The 18014-nt window shown below is 39.4% G+C and overlaps 2 non-coding genes across 2 annotated transcripts; both read right to left on the bottom strand.

Moving 5' to 3' along the window:
- Positions 1-1978: 1978 nt before the first annotated feature.
- Positions 1979-2086, bottom strand: LOC112753380 (small nucleolar RNA R71). Its single transcript, XR_003177769.1, has one exon. It is a non-coding gene; the product is annotated as a small nucleolar RNA R71 (small nucleolar RNA).
- Positions 2087-11266: 9180 nt separating this feature from the next.
- On the bottom strand, positions 11267-11374 carry LOC112752502 (small nucleolar RNA R71). The gene has a single exon (XR_003176936.1). It is a non-coding gene; the product is annotated as a small nucleolar RNA R71 (small nucleolar RNA).
- Positions 11375-18014: the final 6640 nt, after the last annotated feature.

Below are 18014 nucleotides of genomic sequence, written 5' to 3' on the forward strand. Positions count from 1 at the left end.
AATTCATATTAAAAATTTTGGAATCCTTATTTTTCTTTTCATAATAATTTTCGAAAAAAATCCAAAAAATTAGAAAATCATAAAAATCAAAAATATTTTTCTATTTCTTGTTTGAGTCTTGAGTCATGTTATAAGTTTGGTGTCAATTACATGTGCATCTTGCATTTTTCGAAAATATCATGTATTCATAGTGTTCTTCATGATCTTCAAGTTGTTCTTGGTAAGTCTTCTTGTTTGATCTTGATGATTTTTTGTTTTGTGTCTTTTCATGTTTATCATATGCATTCTTGAATTCTTAGTGTCTAAGCATTAAAGAATTCTAAGTTTGGTGTCTTGCATGTTTCCTTTGCATTAAAAATTTTTCAAAAATATGTTCTTGATGTTCATCATGACATTCAAAGTGTTCTTGGTGTTCATCTTGACATTCATAGCATTCTTGCATGCATTCATTGTTTTGATCTAAAAATTTCATGCATTGCATAATTTTCATGTTTTTCATAAAAAAATAAAAAAAATAAAAAAAAATATCTTTCCCTTTTTCTCTCATCAAATTCGAAAACTTGAGTTGACTTTTTCAAAAATTTTTAAAAATCAAATTGTTTCTCATGAGTCAAACCAAATTTTCAATTTGAAAATCTTATCTTTTTCAAAATCTTTTTCAAAAATCAAATCTTTTTCAAAATTCTTAGTTATCTTCAAAAATTCCAAAAATAGTTTTCAAAAATCTTTTTCTTATCTTTATATCAAATTTTCGAAAATAACATAATCAATTAATGTTTTGATTCAAAAATTTGAAGTTTGTTACTTACTTGTTAAGAAAGATTCAAACTTTAAGTTCTAGAATCATATCTTGTGATTTCTTGTGAATCAAGTCATTAATTGTGATTTTAAAAATCAAATCTTTTTTTTCAAAAACTAATTTCTATCATATCTCTTCAAAAATATCTTCTCATCTTATCTTTTTCAAAAATATCTTTTCAAAATATCTTTTCTAACTTCCTAACTTCTTATCTTTTCAAAATTTGTTTCAACTAACTAACTAACTTTTTGTTTGTTTCTTAACTTTTTCAAAACCACCTAACTAACTCTCTCTCTCTCATTTTCGAAAATATCTTCCCCCTTTTTCAAAATTTCTTTTTAATTTATTAATTATTTTAATTTTTAAATCTTAATTTTCGAAAATTACTAACATTTTTTCAAAAACCATTTTTAAAAATCACTAACTCCTTTTCAAATATTAATTTCGAAAATTCCCTCCTTCTCTCTCATCTTATTCTATTTATTCATTCATTAACTAACATCTCTTCCTCACATCATCACCAAATTCGAACCCCCTCTTCTATCTGTGTTCGAATTTCTTCTTCTTTTCTTCTACTAACAATAAGGAACCTCTTTACTGTGACATAGAGGATTCCTCTTCTTTTCTTGTTCTCTTCTCTTTCTTATGAGCAGGGACAGAGAAAAAGGCATTCTTGTTGAAGCTGATCCAGAACCTGAAAGGACTCTGAAGAGAAAATTAAGAGAAGCTAAATTACAACAATCCAGAGACAACTTAATTGAAAATTTCGAACAGGTAAAGGAGATGGCAGCCGAACCCAACAACAATGCAAGGAGAATGCTTGGTGACTTTACTGCACCTAATTCCAATTTACATGGAAGAAGCATCTCCATTCCTGCCATTGGAGCAAACAACTTTGAGCTGAAACCTCAATTAGTTTCTCTGATGCAGCAGAACTGCAAGTTTCATGGACTTCCATCTGAAGATCCTTTTCAGTTCTTAACTGAATTCTTGCAGATATGTGATACTGTTAAGACTAATGGAGTAGATCCTGAAGTCTACAGGCTCATGCTTTTCCCTTTTGCTGTAAGAGACAGAGCTAGATTATGGTTGGATTCTCAACCTAAAGACAGTCTGAACTCTTGGGATAAGCTGGTCACGGCTTTCTTAGCCAAGTACTTTCCTCCTCAAAAGCTGAGCAAGCTTAGAGCTGATGTTCAAACCTTCAGACGGAAAGAAGGTGAATCCCTCTATGAAGCTTGGGAAAGATACAAACAGTTGACCAAAAAGTGTCCTTCTGACATGCTTTCAGAATGGACCATCCTGGATATATTCTATGATGGTTTATCTGAGTTATCAAAGATGTCATTGGCTACCTCTGCAGGTGGATCCATTCACCTAAAGAAAACGCCTGCAGAAGCTCAAGAACTCATTGACATGGTTGCTAATAACCAGTTCATGTACACTTCTGAAAGGAATCCTGTGAGTAATGGGATGCCTATGAAGAAGGGAGTTCTTGAAGTTGATACTCTGAATGCCATATTGGCTCAGAACAAAATATTGACTCAGCAAGTCAATATGATTTCTCAGAGTCTGCATGGAATGCAAGCTGCATCCAACAGTACTCAAGAAGCATCTTCTGAAGAAGAAGCCTATGATCCTAAGAACCCTGCAATAGCAGAGGTAAATTACTTAGGTGAACCTTATGGAAACACCTATAACTCAACATGGAGAAATCATCCAAATTTCTCATGGAAGGATCAAAAGCCCCAACAAGGCTTTAATAATGGTGGAAGAAACAGGTTTAGCAATAGCAAGCCTTTTCCATCATCAACTCAGCAACAGACAGAGAACTCTGAACAAAATGCTTCTAATTTAGCAAATCTAGTCTCTGATCTATCTAAGGCCACTGTGAGTTTCATGAATGAAACAAGGTCTTCCATTAGAAATTTGGAAGCACAAGTGGGCCAGCTGAGTAAAAGGATCACTGAAATCCCTCCTAGTACTCTCCCAAGCAATACAGAAGAGAATCCAAAAGGAGAGTGCAAGGCCATTGACATAAGCGCCATGGCCGAACCAGTTAGGAGAGGAGAGGACGTGAATCCCAAGGACGAAGACCTCTTGGGACGTCCAGTGATCAATAAGGAGCTTCCCTCTGAGGAACCAAAGAACTCTGAGGCTCATCTAGAGACCATAGAGATTCCATTGAACCTCCTTATGCCCTTCATGAGCTCTGATGAGTATTCCTCTTCTGAAGAGAATGAGGATGTTACTGAAGAGCAAACTGCCAAGTTTCTTGGTGCAATCATGAAGCTGAATGCCAAATTATTTGGCATTGATACTTGGGAAGTTGAACCTCCCTTGTTCATCAATGAACTAAGTGATCTGGATCAACTGACATTGCCTCAGAAGAGATAGGATCCTGGAAAGTTCATAATACCCTGTACCATAGGCACCATGATCTTTAAGGCTCTATGTGACCTTGGTTCAGGAATAAACCTCATGCCCCTCTCTGTAGTAGAGAAACTGGGAATCTCTGGGGTGTAAGCTGCTAAAATCTCACTAGAGATGGCAGACAGCTCAAGAAAACAGGCTTATGGACAAGTAGAAGATGTATTAGTAAAGGTTGAGGGCCTTTACATCCCTGCTGATTTCATAGTCCTGGATACTGGAAAGGAAGAGGATGAATCCATCATCCTAGGAAGACCTTTCTTGGCCACAGCAAGAGCTGTGATTGATGTTGACAGAGGTGAAATAGTCCTTCAATGGAATGAGGACTCCCTTGTATTTAAAACTCAAGGATCTCCCTCTGCAACCATGGAGAGGAAGCAGAAAAAGCTTCTCTCAAAGCAGAGTCAACCAGGGCCCCCACAGTCAAACTCTAAGTTTGGTGTTGGGAGGCCACAACCAAACTCTAAGTTTGGTGTTGAACTCCCATATCCAAACTCTAAGTTTGGTGTTGGAGAGTCTCAACAAAGCTCTGCACATCTGTGAGGCTCCATGAGAGCCCACTGTCAAGCTATTGACATTAAAGAAGCGCTTGTTGGGAGGCAACCCAATGTTTATCTAATTCTTATTTTTATTGTTTTTCATGTTTTCTTAGGTTCATGATCATGTGGAGTCACAAAATAAATATAAAAATTGAAAACGGAATCAAAAACAGCAGAAGAAAAATTACACCCTGGAGGAGCATCTGTCTGGCGTTCAGCGCCAGAACAGAGCATGGTTCTGGCGCTGAACGCCCAAAATGGGCAGCTTCTGGGCGCTGAACGCCAGAACAAGGATGGTTCTGGCGTTTAACGCTAGAAATGGCACACAAATGGGCGTTGAACGCCCAAAATGGCCACCAACCTGGCGCTGAACGCCCAGAGTTGGATACAAAGGCATTTTTACATGCCTAATGGTGCAGGGATGTAAATGCCTTGACACCTCAGGATCTGTGGACCCCACAGGATCCACTCAGGATCTGTGGACCCCACAGGATCCCCACCTACCTCCACTCACTTCTTCTCACCACTCTCTTTCACACAACCCCACAAACACTCTTCCCTAAAAACCCCTCACCAATCACCTCAATCTCTCTTCCCCACTAAACCTTCACCACTCACATCCATCCACTCTTCCCCATAAACCTACCTCATAAACTCCACCTACCTTCAAAATTCAAAACCAATTTCCCACCCAAACCCACCCATATGGCCGAACCTTAACCCCCCCTCCTTTCCCTATATATAGCCCTCCATTCTTCATCAAATTCACACAACACAACCCCTCTATACCCTTCTTGGCCGAACCACATCACCCTCTCCCTCTCCTCTATTTCTTCTTCTTCTACTTCTATTCTTTTGTTTATTGCTCGAGGGCGAGCAATATTCTAAGTTTGGTGTGGTAAAAGCATAGCTTTTTTGTTTTTCCATTACCATTGATGGCACCTAAGACCGGAGAATCCTCTAGAAGAGGGAAAGGGAAGATAAAAGCTTCCACATCCGAGTCATGGGAGATGGAAAGGTTCATCTCCAAAGCCCATCAAGACCACTTCTATGATGTTGTGGCCAAGAAGAAGGTGATCCCTGAGGTCCCTTTTAAACTCAAAAGAAATGAGTATCCGGAGATCCGACATGAAATTCAAAGAAGAGGTTGGGAAGTTCTAACAAATCCCATCCAACAAGTCGGCATCCTAATGGTTCAAGAGTTCTATGCCAATGCATGGATCACCAAGAACCATGATCAAAGTAAGAACCTGGATCCAAAGAACTATGTTACAATGGTTCGGGGGAAATACTTAGATTTTAGTCCGGAAAATGTGAGGTTGGCGTTCAACTTGCCATACATGGAAGAGAACGCACGCCCCTACACAAGGAGAGTCAACTTTGATCAAAGGTTGGACCAAGTCCTTATGGACATATGTGTAGAAGGAGCTCAATGGAAGATTGACTCCAAAGGCAAGCCGGTTCAACTAAGAAGATTGGACCTCAAGCCTATAGCTAGAGGATGGTTAGAGTTTATTCAATGCTCAATCATTCCCACTAGCAACCGGTCTGAAGTTACTATAGACCGGGCCATCATGATCCATAGCATCATGATTGGAGAAGAGGTGGAAGTTCATGAGATTATACCTCAAGAACTCTACAAGGTGGCTGACAAGTCCTCCACTATGGCAAGGTTAGCCTTCCCTCACCTCATTTGCCACCTATGCAATTCAGCTGGGATTGACATAGAGGGAGATATCCTCATCAAAGAGGACAAGCCCATCACTAAGAAAAAGATGGAGCAAGCAAGAGAGCCCAGTCATGGAGCTCAAGAGGCGCAAGAACCACATCACCATGAGATTCCAGAAATGCTTCAAATGCACTTTCCTCCACAAAACTATTGGGAGCACATCAACACCTCCCTAGAAGAATTGAGTTCCAGTATGGGACAACTAAGGGTGGAACATCAAGAGCACTCCATCATGCTGCATGAAATAAGAGAAGATCAAAAGGCAATGAGGGAGGAGCAACAAAGACAAGGAAGAGACATAGAAGAGCTCAAGGACATCATTGGTTCCTCAAGAAGGAAACGCCACCATCACTAAGGTGGATTCATTCCTTGTTCTTCTTTCTTCTGTTTTTCGTTTTCTATGTTATGTGCCTGTCTATGTTTGTGTTTTCACGACATGATCATTAGTAGTTAGTAACTTTGTCTTAAAGATATGAATGTCCTATGAATCCATCACCTCTCTTAAATGAAAAATGTTTTAATTCAGAAGAACAAGAAGTACATGAGTTTCGAATTTATCCTTGAACTTAGTTTAATCATATTGATGTGGTGACAATGCTTCTTGTTTTCTGAATGTATGCTTGAACAGTGCATATCTCTTTTGAATTTGTTGTTTAAGAATGTTAAATATGTTGGCTCTTGAAAGAATGATGACTAGGAGACATGTTATTTGATAATCTGAAAAATCATAAAATTGATTCATGAAGCAAGAAAAAGCAGCAAAGAACAAAGCTTGCAGAAAAAAAAAAGAAAAAAAGAAAAAAAAAATAGGCGAAAAAAAAAATATAGAAAGAAAAAGAAAAAGCAAGCAGAAAAAGCCAATAACCCTTAAAACCAAAAGGCAAGGGCAAATAAAAAGGATCCCAAGGCTTTGAGCATCAGTGGATAGGAGGGCCTGAAGGAATAAAATCCTGGTCTAAGCGGCTAAACCAAGCTGTCCCTAACCATGTGCTTGTGGCGTGTAGGTGTCAAGTGAAAACTTGAGACTGAGCGGTTAAAGTCAAGGTCCAAAACAAAAATAAAGAGTGTGCTTAAGAACCCTGGACACCTCTAATTGGGGACTTTAGCAAAGCTGAGTCACAATCTGAAAAGGTTCACCCAATTATGTGTCTATGGCATTTATGTATCCGGTGGTATTACTGGAAAACAAAGTGCTTAGGGCCACGGCCAAGACTCATAAAGAAGCTGTGTTCAAGAATCATCATACTGAACTAGGAGAGTCAATAACACTATTCGAAATCTGAAGTTCCTATAGATGCCAATCATTCTGAACCTCAATGGATAGAGTGAGATGCCAAAACTATTCAAGAGGCAAAAAGCTATAAGTCCCGCTCATATGATTGAAACTATGTTTCATTGATAGTTTGGAATTTATAGTATATTCTCTTCTTTTTATCCTATTTGATTTTCAGTTGCTTGGGGACAAGCCACAATTTAAGTTTGGTGTTGTGATGAGCGGATAATTTATACGCTTTTTGACATTGTTTTTAGTATGTTTTTAGTAGGATCTAGTTACTTTAAGGGATGTTTTCATTAGTTTTTATGTTAAATTCACATTTCTGGACTTTACTATGAGTTTGTGTGTTTTTCTGTGATTTCAGGTATTTTCTGGCTGAAATTGAGGGACTTAAGCAAAAATCAGATTCAGAGGTTGAGAAAGGACTGCTGTTTCTGTTGGATTCTGACCTCCCTGCACTCAAAGTGGATTTTCCGGAGCTACAGAACTCGAAATGGCGCGCTTCCAATTGCGTTGGAAAGTAGACATCCAGGGCTTTCCAGAAATATATAATAGTCCATACTTTGGCCAAGAATTGACGATGTAAACTGGCGTTCAACGTCAGCCTTCTGCCCAAATCTGGCGTCCAGCGCCAGAAAAGGATCCAAAACCAGAGTTGAACGCCCAAACTGGCACAGAAACTGGCGTTCAGCTCCACAAATGGCCTCTACACGTGCTACACTCAAGCTCAGCCCAAACACACACCAAGTGGGCCCCGGAAGTGGATTTATGCATCAATTACTTACTCATGTAAACCCTAGTGACTAGTTTATTATAAATAAGACCTCTTACTATTGTATTAGGCATCCTGGATTGTATTTGGATCCTGTGATCACGTTTTGGGGGCTGGCCATCTCGGCCATGCCTGGACCTTCACTTATGTAATTTTAACGGTAGAGTTTCTACACTCCATAGATTAAGGTGTGGAGCTCTGCTGTTCCTCAAAGATTAATGCAAAGTACTACTGTTTTCTATTCAATTCTTCTTATTTCGCTTCTAAGATATCCATTCGCATCCAAGAACGTGATGAAGGTGATGATTATGTGTGACGCTCATCATCCTTCTCCCTTATGAACGCGTGCCTGACAAACACTTCTGTTCTACATGAATTAAGCTAGAATGAGTATCTCTTAGATCTCCTAACCAGAATCTTCGTGGCGTAAGCTAGAATGATGGCGGCATTCAAGAGAATCCGGAAGGTCTAAACCTTGTCTGTGGTATTCTGAGTAGGATTCAATGATTGAATGACTGTGACGAGCTTCAAACTCGCGAGTGCTGGGCGTTAGTGACAGACGCAAAAGGAGGGTGAATCCTATTCCAGCATGATCGAGAACCGACAGATGAATAGCCGTGTCATGACAGGGTGCGTGAGCATATTATTCACTGAGAGGAGGGGATGTAGTCACTGACAACGGTGATGCCCTTGCATAAAGCCAGCCATGGAAAGGAGTAAGACGGATTGGATGAAGATAGCAGGAAAGCAGAGGTTCAGAGGAACGAAAAGCATCCCCATTCGCTTATCTGAAATTCCTACCAATGATTTACATAAGTATCTCTATCCCTATTTTATTATATAATATTCGAAAACTCCATGATTATTTTATATCCGCCTGACTGAGATTTACAAGGTGACCATAGCTTGCTTCATACCAACAATCTCCGTGGTATTCGACCCTTACTCACGTAAGGTATTACTTGGACGACCCAGTGCACTTGCTGGTTAGTTGTATCGAAGTTGTGACAATTATGAATTAAGATCAGAGCACCAAGCTCTGGAGCCATTACCAGGATTTGTTCGAGCCTGGAGATCACAATTTCGTGCACCAAGTTTTTGGCGCCGTTGCCGGGGACTTAATTGTTCCTGTTTGGCGCCAAGAATTGTCTGAGATCCCAATCCCGGCAACAACACCAAGTTTTTGGCGCCGTTGCCGGGGATTGTTTGAGTCTTCGGCAAGCTTTTGGTCCGGTAACATCAGTGCCAGATTCCCTTTTGATCCGGCAACAGCACCAAGTTTTTGGCGCCGTTGCCGGGGATTGTTCGAGTTTGGACAACTGACGGTTCATCTTGTTGCTCAGATTAGGTAATTTTCTTCTTATTTTATTTTCAAAAAATTTTTCAAAAATCTTTCAAAACTTTCTCATCTGTTTTTGAAAAAAAAAATGTTTTCAAAAATATATTTTTCTTCAGAATTTTTAAGAATGAATTCTAGTGTTTCATGATGATTTGTTGAAGCCTGGCTAGCTGTAAGCCATGTCTAATTTTTGGACTGGGGTTTCAACTTACCATCACAAATGAAGAGATTCTCACACACTTAGTTGCTCTATACATGAAAAGTATCCATATCTGCTGAAGCTTGGCTGGCCATTGGCCATGTCTAGTGTTTTGGACTGGAGCTTTCATTGAAAGCTTGGCTGGCTAGTGAGCCATGTCTAATTCCTGGACTGAAGCTTTAGACTAACATGGCAAGATTCCTGGAATTCATATTAAAAATTTTGGAATTCTTATTTTTCTTTTTATAATAATTTTCGAAAAAAATCCAAAAAAATTAGAAAATCATAAAAATCAAAAATATTTTTCTATTTCTTGTTTGAGTCTTGAGTCATGTTATAAGTTTGGTGTCAATTACATGTGCATCTTGCATTTTTCGAAAATATCATGCATTCATAGTGTTCTTCATGATCTTCAAGTTGTTCTTGGTAAGTCTTCTTGTTTGATCTTGATGATTTTTTGTTTTGTGTCTTTTCATGTTTATCATATGCATTCTTGAATTCTTAGTGTCTAAGCATTAAAGAATTCTAAGTTTGGTGTCTTGCATGTTTCCTTTGCATTAAAAATTTTTCAAAAATATGTTCTTGATGTTCATCATGACATTCAAAGTGTTCTTGGTGTTCATCTTGACATTCATAGCATTCTTGCATGCATTCATTGTTTTGATCTAAAAATTTCATGCATTGCATAATTTTCATGTTTTTCATAAAAAAATAAAAAAATAAAAAAAAATATCTTTCCCTTTTTCTCTCATCAAATTCGAAAACTTGAGTTGACTTTTTCAAAAATTTTTAAAAATCAAATTGTTTCTCATGAGTCAAACCAAATTTTCAATTTGAAAATCTTATCTTTTTCAAAATCTTTTTCAAAAATCAAATCTTTTTCAAAATTCTTAGTTATCTTCAGAAATTCCAAAAATAGTTTTCAAAAATCTTTTTCTTATCTTTATATCAAATTTTCGAAAATAACATAATCAATTAATGTTTTGATTCAAAAATTTGAAGTTTGTTACTTACTTGTTAAGAAAGATTCATACTTTAAGTTCTAGAATCATATCTTGTGATTTCTTGTGAATCAAGTCATTAATTGTGATTTTAAAAATCAAATCTTTTTTTTCAAAAACTAATTTCTATCATATCTCTTCAAAAATATCTTCTCATCTTACCTTTTTCAAAAATATCTTTTCAAAATATCTTTTCTAACTTCCTAACTTCTTATCTTTTCAAAATTTGTTTCAACTAACTAACTAACTTTTTGTTTGTTTCTTAACTTTTTCAAAACCACCTAACTAACTCTCTCTCTCTCATTTTCGAAAATATCTTCCCCCTTTTTCAAAATTTCTTTTTAATTTATTAATTATTTTAATTTTTAAATCTTAATTTTCGAAAATTACTAACATTTTTTCAAAAACCATTTTCAAAAATCACTAACTCCTTTTCAAATATTAATTTCAAAAATTCCCTCCTTCTCTCTCATCTTATTCTATTTATTCATTCATTAACTAACATCTCTTCCTCGCATCATCACCAAATTCGAACCCCCTCTTCTATCTGTGTTCGAATTTCTTCTTCTTTTCTTCTACTAACAATAAGGAACCTCTTTACTGTGACATAGAGGATTCCTCTTCTTTTCTTGTTCTCTTCTCTTTCTTATGAGCAGGGACAGAGAAAAAGGCATTCTTGTTGAAGCTGATCCAGAACCTGAAAGGACTCTGAAGAGAAAATTAAGAGAAGCTAAATTACAACAATCCAAAGACAACTTAATTGAAGATTTCGAACAGGTAAAGGAGATGGCAGCCGAACCCAACAACAATGCAAGGAGAATGCTTGGTGACTTTACTGCACCTAATTCCAATTTACATGGAAAAAGCATCTCCATTCCTGCCATTGGAGCAAACAACTTTGAGCTGAAACCTCAATTAGTTTCTCTGATGCAGCAGAACTGCAAGTTTCATGGACTTCCATCTGAAGATCCTTTTCAGTTCTTAACTGGATTCTTGCAGATATGTGATACTGTTAAGACTAATGGAGTAGATCCTGAAGTCTACAGGCTCATGCTTTTCCCTTTTGCTGTAAGAGACAGAGCTAGATTATGGTTGGATTCTCAACCTAAAGACAGTCTGAACTCTTGGGATAAGCTGGTCACGGCTTTCTTAGCCAAGTACTTTCCTCCTCAAAAGCTGAGCAAGCTTAGAGCTGATGTTCAAACCTTCAGACAGAAAGAAGGTGAATCCCTCTATGAAGCTTGGGAAAGATACAAACAGTTGACCAAAAAGTGTCCTTCTGACATGCTTTCAGAATGGACCATCCTGGATATATTCTATGATGGTTTATCTGAGTTATCAAAGATGTCATTGGATACCTCTGCAGGTGGATCCATTCACCTAAAGAAAACGCCTGCAGAAGCTCAAGAACTCATTGACATGGTTGCTAATAACCAGTTCATGTACACTTCTGAAAGGAATCCTGTAAGTAATGGGATGCCTATGAAGAAGGGAGTTCTTGAAGTTGATACTCTGAATGCCATATTGGCTCAGAACAAAATATTGACTCAGCAAGTCAATATGATTTCTCAGAGTCTGCATGGAATGCAAGCTGCATCCAACAGTACTCAAGAAGCATCTTCTGAAGAAGAAGCCTATGATCCTGAGAACCCTGCAATAGCAGAGGTAAATTACTTAGGTGAACCTTATGGAAACACCTATAACTCAACATGGAGAAATCATCCAAATTTCTCATGGAAGGATCAAAAGCCCCAACAAGGCTTTAATAATGGTGGAAGAAATAGGTTTAGCAATAGCAAGCCTTTTCCATCATCAACTCAGCAACAGACAGAGAACTCTGAACAAAATGCTTCTAATTTAGCAAATCTAGTCTCTGATCTATCTAAGGCCACTATGAGTTTCATGAATGAAACAAGGTCTTCCATTAGAAATTTGGAAGCACAAGTGGGCTAGCTGAGTAAAAGGATCACTGAAATCCCTCCTAGTACTCTCCCAAGCAATACAGAAGAGAATCCAAAAGGAGAGTGCAAGGCCATTGACATAAGCGCCATGGCCGAACCAGTGAGGAGAGGAGAGGACGTGAATCCCAAGGAGGAAGACCTCCTGGGACGTCCAGTGATCAATAAGGAGCTTCCCTCTGAGGAACCAAAGAACTCTGAGGCTCATCTAGAGACCATAGAGATTCCATTGAACCTCCTTATGCCCTTCATGAGCTCTGATGAGTATTCCTCTTCTGAAGAGAATGAGGATGTTACTGAAGAGCAAACTGCCAAGTTTCTTGGTGCAATCATGAAGCTGAATGCCAAATTATTTGGCATTGATACTTGGGAAGTTGAACCTCCCTTGTTCATCAATGAACTAAGTGATCTGGATCAACTGACATTGCCTCAGAAGAGATAGGATCCTGGAAAGTTCATAATACCCTGTACCATAGGCACCATGATCTTTAAGGCTCTATGTGACCTTGGTTCAGGAATAAACCTCATGCCCCTCTCTGTAGTAGAGAAACTGGGAATCTATGAGGTGCAAGCTGCTAAAATCTCACTAGAGATGGCAGACAGCTCAAGAAAACAGGCTTATGGACAAGTAGAAGATGTATTAGTAAAGGTTGAGGGCCTTTACATCCCTGCTGATTTCATAGTCCTGGATACTGGAAAGGAAGAGGATGAATCCATCATCCTAGGAAGACCTTTCTTGGCCACAGCAAGAGCTGTGATTGATGTTGACAGAGGTGAAATAGTCCTTCAATGGAATGAGGACTCCCTTGTGTTTAAAACTCAAGGATCTCCCTCTGCAACCATGGAGAGGAAGCAGAAAAAGCTTCTCTCAAAGCAGAGTCAACCAGAGCCCCCACAGTCAAACTCTAAGTTTGGTGTTGGGAGGCCACAACCAAACTCTAAGTTTGGTGTTGAACTCCCATATCCAAACTCTAAGTTTGGTGTTGGAGAGTCTCAACAAAGCTCTGCACATCTGTGAGGCTCCATGAGAGCCCACTGTCAAGCTATTGACATTAAAGAAGCGCTTGTTGGGAGGCAACCCAATGTTTATCTAATTCTTATTTTTATTGTTTTTCATGTTTTCTTAGGTTCATGATCATGTGGAGTCACAAAATAAATATAAAAATTGAAAACGGAATCAAAAACAGCAGAAGAAAAATTACACCCTGGAGGAGCATCTGTCTGGCGTTCAGCGCCAGAACAGAGCATGGTTCTGGCGCTGAACGCCCAAAATGGGCAGCTTCTGGGCGCTGAACGCCAGAACAAAGATGGTTCTGGCGTTCAACGCCAGAAATGGCACACAAATGGGCGTTGAACGCCCAAAATGGCCACCAACCTGGCGCTGAACGCCCAAAGTTGGATACAAAGGCATTTTTACATGCCTAATGGTGCAGGGATGTAAATGCCTTGACACCTCAGGATCTGTGGACCCCACAGGATCCACTCAGGATCTGTGGACCCCACAGGATCCATTCAGGATCTGTGGACCCCACAGGATCCCCACCTACCTCCACTCACTTCTTCTCACCACTCTCTTTCACACAACCCCACAAACACTCTTCCCTAAAAACCCCTCACCAATCACCTCAATCTCTCTTCCCCACTAAACCTTCACCACTCACATCCATCCACTCTTCCCCATAAACCTACCTCATAAACTCCACCTACCTTCAAAATTCAAAACCAATTTCCCACCCAAACCCACCCATATGGCCGAACCTTAACCCCCCCTCCTTTCCCTATATATAGCCCTCCATTCTTCATCAAATTCACACAACACAACCCCTCTATACCCTTCTTGGCCGAACCACATCACCCTCTCCCTCTCCTCTATTTCTTCTTCTTCTACTTCTATTCTTTTGTTTATTGCTCGAGGGCGAGCAATATTCTAAGTTTGGTGTGGTAAAAGCATAGCTTTTTTGTTTTTCCATTACCATTGATGGCACCTAAGACCGGTGAATCCTCTAGAAGAGGGAAAGGGAAGATAAAAGCTTCCACATCCGAGTCATGGGAGATGGAAAGGTTCATCTCCAAAGCCCATCAAGACCACTTCTATGATGTTGTGGCCAAGAAGAAGGTGATCCCTGAGGTCCCTTTTAAACTCAAAAGAAATGAGTATCCGGAGATCCGACATGAAATTCAAAGAAGAGGTTGGGAAGTTCTAACAAATCCCATCCAACAAGTCGGCATCCTAATGGTTCAAGAGTTCTATGCCAATGCATGGATCACCAAGAACCATGATCAAAGTAAGAACCCGGATCCAAAGAACTATGTTACAATGGTTCGGGGGAAATACTTAGATTTTAGTCCGGAAAATGTGAGGTTGGCGTTCAACTTGCCATACATGGAAGAGAACGCACGCCCCTACACAAGGAGAGTCAACTTTGATCAAAGGTTGGACCAAGTCCTTATGGACATATGTGTAGAAGGAGCTCAATGGAAGATTGACTCCAAAGGCAAGCCGGTTCAACTAAGAAGATTGGACCTCAAGCCTATAGCTAGAGGATGGTTAGAGTTTATTCAATGCTCAATCATTCCCACTAGCAACCGGTCTGAAGTTACTATAGACCGGGCCATCATGATCCATAGCATCATGATTGGAGAAGAGGTGGAAGTTCATGAGATTATACCTCAAGAACTCTACAAGGTGGCTGACAAGTCCTCCACTATGGCAAGGTTAGCCTTCCCTCACCTCATTTGCCACCTATGCAATTCAGCTGGGATTGACATAGAGGGAGATATCCTCATCAAAGAGGACAAGCCCATCACTAAGAAAAAGATGGAGCAAGCAAGAGAGCCCAGTCATGGAGCTCAAGAGGCGCAAGAACCACATCACCATGAGATTCCGGAAATGCTTCAAATGCACTTTCCTCCACAAAACTATTGGGAGCACATCAACACCTCCCTAGAAGAATTGAGTTCCAGTATGGGACAACTAAGGGTGGAACATCAAGAGCACTCCATCATGCTGCATGAAATAAGAGAAGATCAAAAGGCAATGAGGGAGGAGCAACAAAGACAAGGAAGAGACATAGAAGAGCTCAAGGACATCATTGGTTCCTCAAGAAGGAAACGCCACCATCACTAAGGTGGATTCATTCCTTGTTCTTCTTTCTTCTGTTTTTTGTTTTCTATGTTATGTTCCTGTCTATGTTTGTGTCTTCACTACATGATCATTAGTAGTTAGTAACTTTGTCTTAAAGATATGAATGTCCTTTGAATCCATCACCTCTCTTAAATGAAAAATGTTTTAATTCAGAAGAACAAGAAGTACATGAGTTTCAAATTTATCCTTGAACTTAGTTTAATCATATTGATGTGGTGACAATGCTTCTTGTTTTCTGAATGTATGCTTGAACAGTGCATATGTCTTTTGAAGTTGTTGTTTAAGAATGTTAAATATGTTGGCTCTTGAAAGAATGATGACTAGGAGACATGTTATTTGATAATCTGAAAAATCATAAAAATGATTCTTGAAGCAAGAAAAAGCAGCAAAGAACAAAGCTTGCAGAAAAAAAAAAGAAAAAAAGAAGAAAAAAAAAATAGGCAAAAAAAAAATATAGAAAGAAAAAGAAAAAGCAAGCAGAAAAAGCCAATAACCCTTAAAACCAAAAGGCAAGGGCAAATAAAAAGGATCCCAAGGCTTTGAGCATCAGTGGATAGGAGGGCCTGAAGGAATAAAATCCTGGTCTAAGCGGCTAAACCAAGCTGTCCCTAACCATGTGCTTGTAGCGTGTAGGTGTCAAGTGAAAACTTGAGACTGAGCGGTTAAAGTCAAGGTCCAAAGCAAAAACAAAGAGTGTGCTTAAGAACCCTGGACACCTCTAATTGGGGACTTTAGCAAAGCTGAGTCACAATCTGAAAAGGTTCACCCAATTATGTGTCTGTGGCATTTATGTATCCGGTGGTATTATTGGAAAACAAAGTGCTTAGGGCCACGGCCAAGACTCATAAAGAAGCTGTGTTCAAGAATCATCATACTGAACTAGGAGAGTCAATAACACTATTCGAAATCTGAAGTTCCTATAGATGCCAATCATTCTGAACCTCAATGGATAGAGTGAGATGCCAAAACTATTCAAGAGGCAAAAAGCTATAAGTCCCGCTCATATGATTGAAACTATGTTTCATTGATAGTTTGGAATTTATAGTATATTCTCTTCTTTTTATCCTATTTGATTTTCAGTTGCTTGGGGACAAGCAACAATTTAAGTTTGGTGTTGTGATGAGCGGATAATTTATACGCTTTTTGACATTGTTTTTAGTATGTTTTTAGTAGGATCTAGTTACTTTTAGGGATGTTTTCATTAGTTTTTATGTTAAATTCACATTTCTGGACTTTACTATGAGTTTGTGTGTTTTTCTGTGATTTCAGGTATTTTCTGGCTGAAATTGAGGGACTTAAGCAAAAATCAAATTCAGAGGTTGAAAAAGGACTGCTGATGCTGTTGGATTCTGACCTCCCTGCACTCAAAGTAGATTTTTGGAGCTACAGAATTTGAAATGGCGCGCTTCCAATTGCGTTGGAATGTAGACATCCAGGGCTTTCCAGCAATATATAATAGTCCATACTTTGACCAAGAATTGACGACGTAAACTGGCGTTCAACGTCAGCCTTCTGCCCAAATCTGGCGTCCAGCGCCAGAAAAGTATCCAAAACCAGAGTTGAACGCCGAAACTGGCACAGAAACTGGCGTTCAACTCCACAAATGGCCTCTGCACGTGCTACACTCAAGCTCAGCCCAAACACACACCAAGTGGGCCCCGGAAGTGGATTTATGCATCAATTACTTACTCATGTAAACCCTAGTGACTAGTTTATTATAAATAGGACCTCTTACTATTGTATTAGGCATCCTGGATTGTATTTGGATCCTGTGATCACGTTTTGGGGGCTGGCCATCTCGGCCATGCCTGGACCTTCACTTATGTAATTTTAACGGTAGAGTTTCTACACTCCATAGATTAAGGTGTGGAGCTCTGCTGTTCCTCAAAGATTAATGCAAAGTACTACTGTTTTCTATTCAATTCTTCTTATTTCGCTTCTAAGATATCCATTCGCACCCAAGAACGTGATGAAGGTGATGATTATGTGTGACGCTCATCATCCTTCTCCCTTATGAACGCGTGCCTGACAAACACTTCTGTTCTACATGAATTAAGCTAGAATGAGTATCTCTTAGATCTCCTAACCAGAATCTTCGTGGCGTAAGCTAGAATGATGGCGGCATTCAAGAGAATCCGGAAGGTCTAAACCTTGTCTGTGGTATTCTGAGTAGGATTCAATGATTGAATGACTGTGACGAGCTTCAAACTCGCGAGTGCTGGGCGTTAGTGACAGACGCAAAAGGAGGGTGAATCCTATTCCAGCATGATCGAGAACCGACAGATGAATAGCCGTGCCGTGACAGGGTGCGTGAGCATATTATTCACTGAGAGGAGGGGATGTAGCCACTGACAACGGTGATGCCCTTGCATAAAGCCAGCCATGGAAAGGAGTAAGACGGATTGGATGAAGATAGCAGGAAAGCAGAGGTTCAGAGGAACGAAAAGCATCCCCATTCGCTTATCTGAAATTCCTACCAATGATTTACATAAGTATCTCTATCCCTATTTTATTATATAATATTCGAAAACTCCATGATTATTTTATATCCGCCTGACTGAGATTTACAAGGTGACCATAGCTTGCTTCATACCAACAATCTCCGTGGGATTCGACCCTTACTCACGTAAGGTATTACTTGGACGACCCAGTGCACTTGCTGGTTAGTTGTATCGAAGTTGTGACAATTATGAATTAAGATCAGAGCACCAAGCTCTGGAGCCATTACCAGGATTTGTTCGAGCCTGGGGATCACAATTTCGTGCACCAAAGCCAAACTTGAGATACCTCAAGTTTGGTGCCAACTAAAGAAACTCCAAGGATTGCA

The sequence above is a fragment of the Arachis hypogaea genome, chromosome 15 (genome assembly GCF_003086295.3).
Source record: "Arachis hypogaea cultivar Tifrunner chromosome 15, arahy.Tifrunner.gnm2.J5K5, whole genome shotgun sequence".
In the NCBI taxonomy this organism is placed as follows: Eukaryota; Viridiplantae; Streptophyta; class Magnoliopsida; order Fabales; family Fabaceae; genus Arachis; species Arachis hypogaea.